This window comes from Bufo bufo, chromosome 5 (genome assembly GCF_905171765.1).
Source record: "Bufo bufo chromosome 5, aBufBuf1.1, whole genome shotgun sequence".
In the NCBI taxonomy this organism is placed as follows: Eukaryota; Metazoa; Chordata; class Amphibia; order Anura; family Bufonidae; genus Bufo; species Bufo bufo.
The window spans coordinates 32634857-32649021 of record NC_053393.1 but is presented as its reverse complement, the minus strand read 5'-3'; positions in this window follow the sequence as shown (position 1 = coordinate 32649021).

The window sequence follows — 14165 nt, the reverse complement described above, 5'->3', positions numbered from 1 at the left end:
CACGCCTAATGTTTTTGCTTTCTCTCTGATGGGTGTGTTTTGTTTTTTCAGCCTAATGATGGCTTGCTTCACTGATAGTGACAGCTCCTTGGATCTCATCCTGAGAGTTGACAGCAACAGATTCCAAATGCAAATAGCAGACTGGAAATGACCTCTGGACCTTTTATCTGCTCATTGTAATTGGGATAATGAGGGAATAACACACACCTGGCCATGGAACAGCTGAGAAGGCAATTGTCCCATTACTTTTGGTTCCTTAACAAGTGGGAGGCACATATGCAAACTGTTGTACCACATTAGACCAATTGTTTCTTATGTTTTTACTATACATATTATCTTTCTATGCTTTGGTTTTTAACTTCAAATAATGTAGAACAGGGATCCATTGTGGTGGTGTATAGATGTCCCAATATTTATGGACCTGACTGTATGGTACCTATCTGTATTCAAGTGAATAAATCAGCCTGGGAAGTACAACAGCACAGCCCAAATCCCAAACACAACAAGAAACTACAGATTCCAGAATACACAGAAGACAAGCTAGACTAGAACAAGATACAATTGTGGAAGTGCAGATTCCAGAATACAGAATAAAGTATAAATATCTGGAAGGCAATCCATTTAGCAAATGCTCTGGCAACCAGAATGAAGTAAAGCCTGGATATATAAAGGCTTAGCAAAAACTCCATCCGTATCAATCAGACAAAGCTAGGTAATAACGAAAGCCAGATGTAGATGAAAGGCATAGTAACTGCTCAAAACAAGAGAAATCCATTGCTCTTAACACTTGCTTTTTAATGATGTGCAAACAATGGATTTCAGAAAGGTGTTTAATTAAAAATTGTAGACAAAACATTGCATTCTCTATAAATTAATCAATAGAAATATATGAAGACTGTATACAATAACTGTAATTTGCTGTGCCGAATATTTACATGTTCTACATATCAGGGATGCTCAACCTGCGGCCCTCCAGATGTTGTAAAACTACAACTCCCATTATGCCCTGCTGTAGGCTGTCTGGTCATGCTGGGAGTTGTAGTTTTGCAACAGCTGGAGAGCCGCAGGTTGAGCATCCCTGTTCTACATTATTTGAAGTTAAAAACCAAAGCACAGAAAGATAATATGTTTAGAAAACATAAGAAACCATTGGTCTAATGTGGTAAAAGATTTTAACCTCATATTCATTTTCAATATGACCAGTTGATATCCTAAAATAATGGAGAATGCAGAGGTTGCAGTCACCCTGGCACCTGATGAGGGACTAAGGTCACCTTTTCACATGATGCTAGAATAAATGGTATCTGTGATGGCTCATTCAGACGGCCGTGACAGCCCTATACAGAAAATACCTATTCTTGTCTGCAGACAAGAATAGGACATGCGTTATATATTTTTTGTGGGGCCGCGGAACGGAACCACGAATTGAAATGAATGGGTTCGCACAAATTTTGGAATGGATGCAGACCCGTTCATACGGTCGTCCGAATGAGCCCTAAGATTGTAAAAAGTAACTGTCAGCAAGATCAGTCATATTATACCAGGTATAATGCCTGTTAGGGTTGATCATGTACAGTGAAATGATCCCTCTGTAGTTGTAATCTGTGGCATAATTTTAGAAAGAACCTGTACTTTATCTCATATGCTAATGAGGTGATCCATATGCAAAGTTCTCAGATCTCAGCATTGAGGAACACTGATTAAGATGTATTGTGCATTCGACACAATACTGAGTCTCACTTCCTTCATGGATTCGCGTCCCCACCTATCCCTTGGTTGAACTTTATGGACGTTTGTCTTTTTTCAACCATATTAACTATGTAACTATGACATTCAACATTCACCGCCATAAGCGCTGGATTTCAGGGCCAGGCAGCAAAACAGTGAGGATGCCTGGCCCTGTCACTCAAATGGATAGTGGTGTGGTGAAGCAGTGCTCCAAGAAGCTAGACCCGCCCCTCGGTGTACTGAACACCTCATTAGCATATGAAATACAGTGCAGATTTCTACAAAATGGGGACACAAATTTTTGTTACAGAGGAATCATTTTACTCAGCATAATCAACCCTAGCAGTCAGTATGCCTGATTTAATAGGGTTGATCATGCTAGCAGAGGCTCTTTTAGTTGGTGTGTTACAGGTCTGCATTAGGCCTCGGAGCTGCAATCTATGCCTCTGAGTAGGGGCCAGTAGATCTTTATGTTGGAAAATGAAAATGACAAAAATGAAAGTGACAGAACATTGTGCTTATCATAATGGCTCTTATTGACTGCCACTCCTACCTCCGAGTCACTGAAAAACATGTTGCACCTCTGAAGAGTTTCATTGAATTCTACATTTTTCACAAACATTTGCTATTTTTTTCATTCATTTTTAGCTTGATCCTCTGGGGCAGGTTATAAAAAGTTTTCACCCTGCAAAAACTCCACCCACTTTTCCCCTCAGGGGAGGGCATTTCATTGTTTGTTCAAAGTCTTATTGGACTGAGTGAAATAACACAATTCTAAATTTCTATGCAATACAGATTTAGAAATGTAAGCAGCGTTTTAGAGGGAACCCCATAACGAGTAGTATAATTGGCATATAATCATTTGAAGCCTAGTAGAATCCCAGTCCTTTAGTAGGGACACTATATGATGATTTGGTGAGGAAACCACAGCCAATCACAAGTTAAAAATCACACAAAACCTACAGATTTTCTTTTCACTCCCTTGTCTTTTCTGTCATGCAGTAGCGCACAGATTGGTGCCCAAAATAACTTAAGACCCCAATTATTTCCAATTATGCAAATGAGTTGACTTGAAAGGTTAAATCAATTTTATTTTGCTTTTACCATTTCTATATATTTTTTTCTCCTAATAGAAAAGGGGAAATTCTGTTTATATTAATTGAACCTTTGATCTGTAAATGTATCTTCATAGGCTCTGTCTTGAATTAATATGTAATGTAATTTCTTATTTTTGTACATGAATTCAGCCTGACCCCAGAATGTGCGGGCAGATAATTTTATATCTATTCTAAAAGTCTTCTGGGGGGAGAAATAAAATTGAGTTTATTCTAGGAGCTGCAAATTGTTTCTCAGAATGAAAATATAAAAAGGAGCATATGGTCAAGTCAATTTTATTTCCTGTTCTAACATCAGAAAATTAATTGATTATGGCAATTCTGGAGACGCCGTAAATGTTCTGCTGTTTTCATATTGTAGTAATATATTTGCAAGGCTCAAGTAGAAAACTTGCTAATAAAATAAAAATAAAATGGTTATTAGGGTCAATCCTAGAATCCAATTATGATTATTGTAATGCATAAAGTATGAAATGTATCACCTTATTTATTTGAACTAATTGTATAGTATGCTGTATGTATAGTATAGTGTTCCTTTTTTATAATCTAGTTTTATTTTCTAATTAGATTTTGTTTTTACTGCACAGCCGGAGCGTCTGTAACGGTTGCTGCCCAGATCTGCTTTACCACAAGCCTTGAGTATAGTGAGCATGCTCTGTGCCATGTGCAGAGGTCACTGTACAGATGTCACAGGTTAAGGCCTAGTTCACACGAACGTATGGCTTTTTCAGTGTTTTGCGGTCTGTTTTTCACGGATCCGTTGTTCCGTTTTTTGTTTCCGTTGTGTTTCCGTTTCTGTTCCGTTTTTCCATATGGCATATACAGTATACAGTAATTACATAGAAAAAATTGGGCTGGGCATAACATTTTCAAAAGATGGTTCAGCAAAAACGGAACGGATACTGAAGACATACGGATACATTTCCATATGTGTTCCGTTTTTTTTGTGGACCCATTGACTTTAATCGAGCCACGGAACGTGATTTGCGGCCAAATATAGGACATGTTCTATCTTTCAACGGAACGGAAAAACGGAAATACGGAAACAGAATGCATACGGAACACATTCAGTTTTTTTTGCAGAACCATTATACCGTATACAGAACGCAAAAAACAGCCTGTAAACGGGGAAAAAAAACGTTCGTGTGAACTAGGCCTAAGGGGAAGAGAAAACACCAAATACACACCACAACGAATAGACATCAATCTAGGCCTCAAAAGCTAAGGAAGAGGGATGGTGACCTCCTAGTAATCCCTAGGCCTTTCCCTAACTCCTGCCAGTATGAGCAGATCCTGATGGTGGAAATACTCATACACGGGATACCTAAAGCCCTGCTAAAACTGACGAGCCCTAGGATAGGTAGCAGGGGATGAGAAAGCAGAATAAATGAACCTGCGTCTCCCTGAGGCCTAGAAACAACACACACCAGATTATAAGAAACAGCGAAGGCAACAAGTACTTAGCTTCGAGATTTATGGAGAAGCAGGGGATCCAAGACAAACCAGCACTAGCAATGCCAAGCAGAAACTATCAACCCCATGGTCAGCAGTCTAATTAAAGCCTCATCACTGATAACGAGAGGCACCTGAGGAGAGGTGAGTTCCTGCCAAACAACAACATACATAGAGGAAAATAGAGAGACCTGTCAGATAGCCTCACGTGCAGCAAGTCTATCCGATCTTCTCACCTCTCTCACAGGAGGGACCGTGACAACAGAGGAGGGGAGGAGACAGGAAGAGTTGATCTGTATCCATCTCCTATTGTAAATATTATGCCCCTGTGTTATCTCCCTCTGTCTTTTTTAACAGAAGTGTTATACACAAGAAGTATACTATGGGGCGAGAGAGAGACACAATAACTTACTTGGAAAACACCTTGCTATCTTCTTATAACTTTCTTCTACTTTGTGAGCCTCAACCATTTTCATTTTCAGAGTGTTGAACAGGTGCTTAGAAGAACCCATGGCTGTTGTTTTTGGGACAAGATTAGAGGAGTCTGGGTCTTTATAAAGCTTTAAAATTTGTATCACCTTGCCTTTCCTAACGATTATTGTGAACAACAGTAATTAAAAATGTTGTATAGCCTCTGAGTTATTCAATGAAATCTATCTGTATGGCACCACCTGCTGTTTACTCTTTTTCTAATTTCGCTGTCCTACTCAATGAGGTGGATGCAGAAGCTCAGGTCTGTCCTTAAACTACCACCAATTGCAGCAGAAAGGACAAGCCCCCTGAGCTGCCAGCTTGAAATTACTCTTAGGCCTAGTTCACACGAAAGTTTTTTTTGCGGGTGTACGGGCCGTTTTTTTGTGTTCCGTATACGGTCCGTATACGGAACCATTCATTTCAATGGTTCCGCAAAAAAACGGAATGTGTTCCGTATGCATTCCGTTTCCGTATTTCCGTTTTTCAGTTCCGTTGAAAGATAGAACATGTCCTATATTTGGCCGCAAATCACGTTCCGTGGCTCCATTAAAGTCAATGGGTCCGCAAAAAAAAACGGAACACATACGGAAATGCATCCGTATGTCTTCCGTATCTGTTCTGTTTTTGCTGAACCATCTATTGAAAATGTTATGCCCAGCCCAATTTTTTCTATGTAATTACTGTATACTGTATATGCCATACGGAAAAACGGAACGGAAAAACGGAACAGAAACGGAAACACAACGGAACTCAAAAACGGAACAACGGATCAGTGAAAAACAGACCGCAAAAAACTATAAAAGCTATACGTTCGTGTGAACTAGGTCTAACAGAGCAATTAGAGCAATGAATGGTGAGATCTCTGGATCCATGTGAGGTACAGGGCTGGTTACAGCTTTGTTAGAGATTGTCATGTACTATATGATGTATGATTAATCATGGGATAATCCCTTCAAATATTGATGACATAACCTTAGAATATCTTGTTAATATCTGACTGTTGAGGATCTAATAACCAGACTTCCCCTGTAAATAGGATGTTGTAAGGGGTTCTCTGTAACATCACATCCATCAGTCTCAAGGCCTATCTGTAGCTCAGACACCAAAAAAACAATGGGACACGTATATATAGAAAATATAAATTACCATCTTTATTATTCAAAAAAATAACGGGTCAGCTGGCAGAGACACAATAGAATATAGATACAGGGAACATAGCAAAGGGCATGCACATAGGGTAATTTATGTCCAGGGAAATATGCCTATCCAATCTAGAAAGTGTCCTAGTAAATAACTCATGAAAGAATAAAGTTACGTTAAAACCAAGCACACCATTGTTTTTCTTGTGAAATTCCCAATAAGTTTGATGTGTCACATGACCCTCTTCCTATTGAAAAAACAAAAGTTGGATTCAAAATGGCCGACTTCAAAATGGCCGCCATGGTCACCACCCATCTTGAAAAGTTTCCCCCCTCACATATACTAATGTGCCACAAACAGGAAGTTAATATCACCAACCATTCCCATTTTATTAAGGTGTATCCATATAAATGGCCCACCCTGTATATTGAGAACTATGGTGTTCAAAATGAGCACCATATTTTTAAAGCACCTGTTGCATTTTTTTTTACATTGGATAAAGTTGGTGACTTTTTTCATTACAAATTCATTACAAAAAATAAATGGAAATTCGTCAGAAAACCAAGACATTGTCTGGGAGTGTTTGATGTGCATGTAATAAAAAAAAAGGTGGCATTACCATGCCTTGCTATGGGGCCCTATGAGATTATTGTATGCCCCTGACAGTAGTGTAAGGGATCGCACTCTCTCAGGGGTCAGCAATGACAGACTTCACATCAACAGGGGGTTTAAATTCCATACTGTGCTTTTTTGGGGGCACTTCAACACCAGCACCAACATAAACAAAGCAAAATAAACACCTGTCCGTCCAGGCACTACCTAATACATAGGTCGTCTCTACCTCACCTATAGAGCGCAGTCCACACACTGGGTAAGAACCGGCTTTTCTCAGCCTTGTGGCCCCTCAGCCCTCCTGGCTGAGACCACACAGAGCCTCTGCAGGTTTCGGTTTCCAAGTCCTCTTGGACTCATACACTGAGGGCTGGTTTATCCCCCCCAGTGATTAAACCCAGCTGGCCTCACCTGGTCAGGTAAATATCCTCGGTAGAATAGGGGTGTGGACTGAAATATCCACCCCCTCCACACCTCTATCATGTATGAGGCCGTCCCTGCCTCACAGTGGGTTAAATAGTAATAATTTTTTGTTACGTTTTTTTATTATTATTGAGGTCCACTTTCTGTTAGAAGAGCCATCCGTTTGCCTTCCTCGAATTTTGGTCTTCCACTCAATCCTCATTAGTATTTAGACTAAGGATAGTCATCAAATCTGATTACTAAAGAGCCCCAGCAAAATAATAAATCACTCAACTGGTGCTTGCTATAATGATCTAACAATGCATATATTTCTCCAACTTTAATTAATTGTGAAACGATTCCCATTACGGGCTGTGTATAATGGCTTAGCTAATGATGCCATTGTGCTAATACACAGCTGCGGTTAACTGAGTGATGTGTCATATATTTTAGACTTCACGGCTCCTAGGATCTTGACAGCACATTTTGATAGTAAATTCTTCAGCATTTAAGCATTCGGCTGGCAAACAACAGATTCTCTGTGTCTTTTTATGGAAGGAAAAAAATAGAAAATGGTATCCCCGATGGTCAAGCCTTGCTATCAAACACAAGACACAAGGATGACACCTGATTGTCTGATGCGTCTCATTTTTCATTGATGTTGGAAGAGAAGACATTTCTCATTGTTCTCAGAGAGCTTTTTTGTTTTAAGTAGCTATTTCTTGATCTAAACCAAGCAGCTGTTGAGGCTGGGACTTGGGGATTGCCTATTTCTTGCGAAAATAACTCGGCTGTGTAGATACTTTCCCACAGGAAAACGCTACTTTTTCTTAAGAACCGTGAAGACGTCCCCCATGTAAGTTCCAATGTGTAGTCTCTGTCATGAAAATTGACACTTTAGATTTCTGAGAACCTAAAGTCTTTCCGGAATACACAAAGTGCCTGCAAAGTCTGAGCCGAGGGTTAAGAGAATCTTAAAAAATGTATAATGTCTTTGAAAATTTATAAATTGTTTATACTTGGATCACAGTTGGAGAAGAACAATGTGTACCAAGCCTTGGCTTTGGTTGATAATCTAAGAAATATCTTCAACCTCTTGTGCTCAAGTCAACTTTTCTTCTTTCCCATAAGGATTCTTTCTCACATAAAGAACAAAACTGGGAACAATGTAGAAGCATATTTTCCCTAAAGCAAAAAAAAATAATAATAAAGGTAGAGAAGATCCTGCTAATACACACCTCTCCACAATAAAGAATGAAATGATTGGGTTAATGGGGGTTTTACACCTAAAATATCGATAAAATATTTCCATTTTAGACATTGATGGTATATCACTAGGATATGCCATCTATGTCAGATAGGTGCGGGTTCCATCTCTGGGACCCACTCCAATCTCCAGAACAGAAGAGAGGAAGAGTGCACCACCGACGCATGGCCACATTCTCAGCATGGGGATGATATCTGGATGCATCTTTGACTCTCGGGTCGCTGCTAGAAATCATGTTGTCCGAGTTGTACACCACTTATACAGACTAACAAAAATACACACAAAACCCCCCAAAAAATTAATTTTACAGGAAAAATTGTTAGGAAACATTCTTTCCTGTATATTCAATTGTATATAAAGTACAAGTGCTGCAAAAAATTACAAACAAGAGGCACTCCGAAACAGCCTGTATATCACATAAAGGAGGGCTTCATTCACATTGTGGTACAATTGTTCAGGTAGTGGGACTCCACTCATAAAGCCTATGCACTTAGTGAAAGGGCAGTCAAAAGTGACAAGGAACCGGCACTCCAAAACACCCTTTGTTACACATAAAGGAGGGCATCATACACACCCTTGAAAAATTATGATTGATGGCCTGCTGCCTCAAAAACATTTGGAGCAAGGACCTGCTGACCTGACCATCTAAAAACTTAGGGGCGAGGGCCTACTGCCGCATTGGTGTCTCTAGATAACCTCTGGGCAATTATACGTCCCCGTGACAGTGACGATCCATTTGGATGTCTGCCCTATCAACTTTCGATGTTCTTTTCTGCGCCTACCATGGTGATCACAGGTAACTGGGAATCAGGGTTCAATGCCGGAGAGGGAGCTTGAGAAAGGGATACCACATCCAAGAGAGGTCAATGGCTTAAATCTCATTGGTCGTTGTTGCCTTGCCACTTTTTTTTCCTAATTGTGAACCCCCCAGAGAAGATGGGTCAAGTTATTGAGGCAGAAGTATTCAAGGAAGGCAGCAGACACACGGCAATTACCCACTCCCGACGCGGGGAGGTAGTGACGATAAATAACAATACAGGACTCTTAAGAAGCCCTGTTATTGGAATGAGTAATACAAAATTACAGGGAATGTCACTGCAGTATTTTGGATGAGGAAACTTTATACAGGAGGCCCTGCTGCCGCTTTGTTGACTCTAGATAACTTCTGCCTGATCGTACGTCTCCGTGACGTCCACGATCCATTTTGATATCTTCCCTATCAACTTTCGATGTTCTTTTATGCGCCTAACATGGTGACCACCAGTAATGTGGAATTATTGTTCGATTTCGTGGAGAGGTAGCCTGATAAAAGGCTATGGCTACTACTTCAAAGCAAGGCAGCATGAGTTGCGGGCCTGCAGGTGAGCTGCCCCTGTAAAAGATTTGAGTTGCAGGCCTGCAGGTGAGATGACCCAGTAAAAGATTTTAGGTGCGGGCCTGCTGGTGAGCTGACCCTGTAAAACATTATATGCGAGGATCTGCAGTTGAGCTGACCCTGTAAAACGTTATATGCAAGAACTTGCAGTTGAGCTGGCCCTGTAAAACATTATATGCGAGGGCCTGCAGTTGAGCTGACCCTGTAAATCATTATATGCAAGGGCTTGCAGTTGAGCTGGCCCTGTAAAACATTATATGCGAGGGCCTGCAGTTGAGCTGACCCTCTAAAACATTAGGAGCGATGGCCTGCTGGTGAGCTAATGCTCTAAAACATTATATTCTAGTGCCTGCTGGTGAGCTGACCCTGTAAAACATTATATGCGAGGGCCTGCTACTGAGCTGACCCTCTAAAACATTAGGGGCGAGGGCCTGCTGCTGAGCTGACCCTCTAAAAAATTAGGGGCAGGGGCCTGCTAGTGAGCTGACCCTGTAAAACATTATATGCAAGAGCCTGCTGCTGAGCTGACCCTCTAAAACATTAGGGGTGAGGGCTTGCAGCTGAGCTGACCCTCTAAAACATTAGGGCTGAGGGCCTGCTGGTGAGCTGACGCTCTAAAACATTATATGCGAGTGCCTGCTGGGGAGCTGATGCTCTAAAACATTATATGCAAGGGCCTGCAGGTGAGCTAACCCTGTAAAACATTATATGCGAGGGCCTGCTGCTGAGCTGACCCTCTTAAACATTAGGGGCGAGGGCCTGCTGGTGAGCTGACCCTGTAAAACATTTTATACGAGGGTCTGCTGCTGAGCTGACCCTCTAAAACATTAGGGGTGAGGGCTTGCAGCTGAGCTGACCCTCTAAAACAATAGGGGCGAGGGCCTGCTGGTGAGCTGATGCTCTAAAACATTATATGCGAGGGCCTGCTGGTGAACTGACGCTCTAAAACATTATGTGCGAGGGCCTGCAGTTGAGCTGATGCTCTAAAACATTATATTCTAGTGCCTGCTGGTGAGCTGACCCTGTAAAACATTATATGTGAGGGCCTGCTACTGAGCTGACCCTCTAAAACATTAGGGGGGAGGGCCTGCTGGTGAGCTGACGCTCTAAAACATTGTATGCGAGTGCATGCTGTTCAGTTGACCCTATAAAGAAATTTGAGTTGAGGGCATGCAGTTAGCTGACCCCATTAAAAAAAATTTGAGTGGAAGGAATATATACAATCTAGATGAGGAGGAGGAGAAAACAAGATTCAACCATATACTCTTTTTTTTTGCGGTGGAAACGGTGCATGGGAATACACTACAGTAGATTGAGTATTTATAAATGATAGATTGAAATTGCCTTTATGTTCATCATCAGCTCAGCTCTCCTCTGGTGGAGTTAAGAAGTCAGGGGCAATCCAGGCCTTGTTTATTTTTATCTGAGTCAACCTGTCAGCATTGCCAGTGGACACACGGATAAGCTTATCTGTTATAATGCCACCAGCAGCACTAAATACACGCTCAGACAAAACGCTGGCGGCAAGGCAGGCCAGCACCTCCAAGGCGTAGAGCGCAAGTTCGTGCCACGTGTCCAGCTTGGACACCCAATAGTTGTAAGGTACTGAGGGATCATTTAGGACGCTGACATGGTCTGCTATTTATTCCTTCACCATCTTCCAAAACTTTTCCCTCCTTGTACCACTAGGCCGATCTTCAGAGTGAGGTTGCTGGCGGAGTGTTATGAAAGTGTCCCATGCCTTGGAGAGTGTTGCCCTGCCTATGTTGGAACTGCTGTGTGTTCCCCTTGTCTCCCTTCCTCAGTTTCCTAAGGAGGTACAGACTCTGCCGCCAACGTTGTCAGATGGAAAATTTTGAAGCAATTTTTCAACAAGGACCTTCTGGTATTGCACCATTTTGCTCGTCCTCTCCACCAAAGGAATGAGAGATAAGAAGTTCTCTTTGTAGTGGGGGTCGAGAAGGGTGAACACCCAGTAATTTGTGTTATCTAAAATGCGTATAATGCAAGGGTTGCGGGAAAGGCAGCCTAACATGAAGTCAGCCATGTGTGCCAGAGTACCAACCAACAAGACGTCGATGTCGACATCAGGATGACTCTCCATCTCCTCATCCTCCTCCTCCTCTTCTGCCCATCCACGCTGAACAGATGGATTTAAAATTCCATCTGCACTACCCTCTGTAGCAGAGGCAACTGTCTCCAGCTCCCCCTCCTCTTCATGGTCCAATTTGCGCTGAGAAGATGAACTGTGGGTGGTCTGGCTATCACCCTGTGAAATGTCCTCCCCCATTTCCTCATCTGCCACATTCGTCCTAAATTGTGAGCAGCGATCGTTTGAGTAGACACAGCAGTGGGATGGTTACGCTGATAATAGCGTTATCGCCACTAATCATCTGTGTGGATTCATCAAAGTTTTTTAAAACCTCACAGAGGTCTGACATCAATGCCCACTCCTCGCTTGTGAATAGTGGCAGTTGACTCGAAAGGCGACGACCATGTTGCAGCTGGTATTCCACAACTTCCCTCTGCTGCTCACAAAGCCTGGCCAAAATGTAGAATGTAGAGTTCCAGCGCGTGCTCACGTCGCACAACAGTTGGTGAGCTAGAAGCTGCAATCGCTGCTGCAGCATTGACAGAATGTAACTGTAGACGACTTGCGGAAATGGGCACACACGCGGTGCGCCTTCACTAGTAGCTCTGTCAAATTGGGGTAGGTTTTGATAAACCGCTGATCCACTAAGTTTAAGACGTGGACTAGGCATGGGATGTGTGTCAGGTTGACGAACTCCAAAGCCGCCACCAAGTTAAGGCCATTGTCAGACACAACCATGCCTGGTTGTAGGTTGAGTGGCGGAGCCACAGCTCGGTCTGGTCCCTTATAACCTGCCACAGCTCTGCGGCAGTGTGCTGTTTGTCCCCTAAACAGATCAACTTCAGCACGGCCTGTTGACGCTTACCCACAGCAGTGCTACACTGCTTCCAGCTAGCGACTGATGGCTGACTGCTGCTGGAGGTGAAAGTGGAGGAGGAGGCGGCGGAGGAGAAGTGGGGGTTGGAGCCAGCAACATACCCCTGTTGGACGTAGGGCCCGCAATCCTGGGTGTGGGTAGAACCTGTGCCATCCCAGGGTACGACTTACTCCCGACCTCCACAACATTCACCCAGTGCGTGGTCAGGGAAATATAGCGTCCCTGTCCACCGGCACTTGTCCATGTGTCCGTGGTTAAGTGAACCTTCCCAGTAAATGCGTTGGTCAGGGTACGGGTGATGTTCTGGGACACCTACTGGTGTAAGGCGGGCATGGCACACCGTGAAAAATAGTGACGGCTGGGGACTGCGTACTGAGGGGCATCCGCCGACATCAGGCTGCGGAAAGCCTCAGTATCGACAAGCCTAAATGGCAACATTTCAAGGGCCAGTAATTTGAAAAGTTGCGCATTTAGTGCTATTACCTGTGGGTGGGTGGGTATTTGCGCTTGCGTTCAAATGACTGTGTTATGGACATTTGGACGCTGCGCTGGGACAGGGAAGTGGATGTTGTTGCTGATGGTTCATGTGAAGGTCCAGGTGCAGGGCGAGGGGCATCCGGGCCTGCGCCTTCGACAGGGGATTGGCCAGCAGTGCATAACACAGTGGAAAAGGAGGCAGTGTTGTGACCCCCCGACCCAGATTGTGGACCCAGGCGTTCGGCTTACTTATTAAGGTGCTTGGATGCCATGTGGTGGATCATGCTGGTGGTGTGAGGTTGCTAGTGTTCACGCCGACTCATTTTAGAACGGCACAGGTTGCAAACAACCACTCTTTTGTCGTCTGCACTTTCATTAAAAAAGGGCCATACTGGGGGGTGGACCTAGCGCCTGCAGTAGCTGGCTCCTTGAGTGAACGGCTCCGTACATAAAATCACCCTAACAGCTTGTTTATACCGCCTGGAGATCCAGCTATGGTAAAAATCGGAGGATCCAAGTCCGGTGACACTGCAGAGCAGCACAAGACATCGGTGTGCAAGGCTGACATGGACAAATTTATCAAAAAAGCTGCCTCCGCTTATGTGGCTCGGGATGGCAAGATGGCGCCGGCCTCACCACGCGTAGCAAGCCGCTCGCAGAAAGAGCCGTTGGACCCAGCACAAGAGGGTGAGGACGAGACAGATAATCTCCCTATTTCAAGATCGTACCTCAAAGACGCTCTAACCTCCTCTCTAGCAGCAGCTCTGGAGCCCTTAAGCACCGATCTAACAGCGATCAAACAGGACGTCCGACAAATCGGAAGAAGAGTCGAGGCCCTGGAAGAATCGCAGTCAGTCCTGGTGAGTCACCAAATGGGGGTCGCTAACAACTTAATCTCCATACAAAGCAACCTGAATTCCCTCTACTGCGCCATTGAAGACCAGGTAAATCGCGGCAGGCGCAACAACCTGCGCTTCCGCGGTGTGCCAGAATCGACAGCTGCAGGCGATATCCCGCACGTAATAACCCAAATCTGCCTATCCATCTTGGGTCCTGACTCAGCCCACAAAGTGATCTTTGCAAGGGCTCACAGGGCCCTAAGGCCCAAACCAGCTGCATCAGCCCCACCAAGGGACATTATATGCAAATTTCTG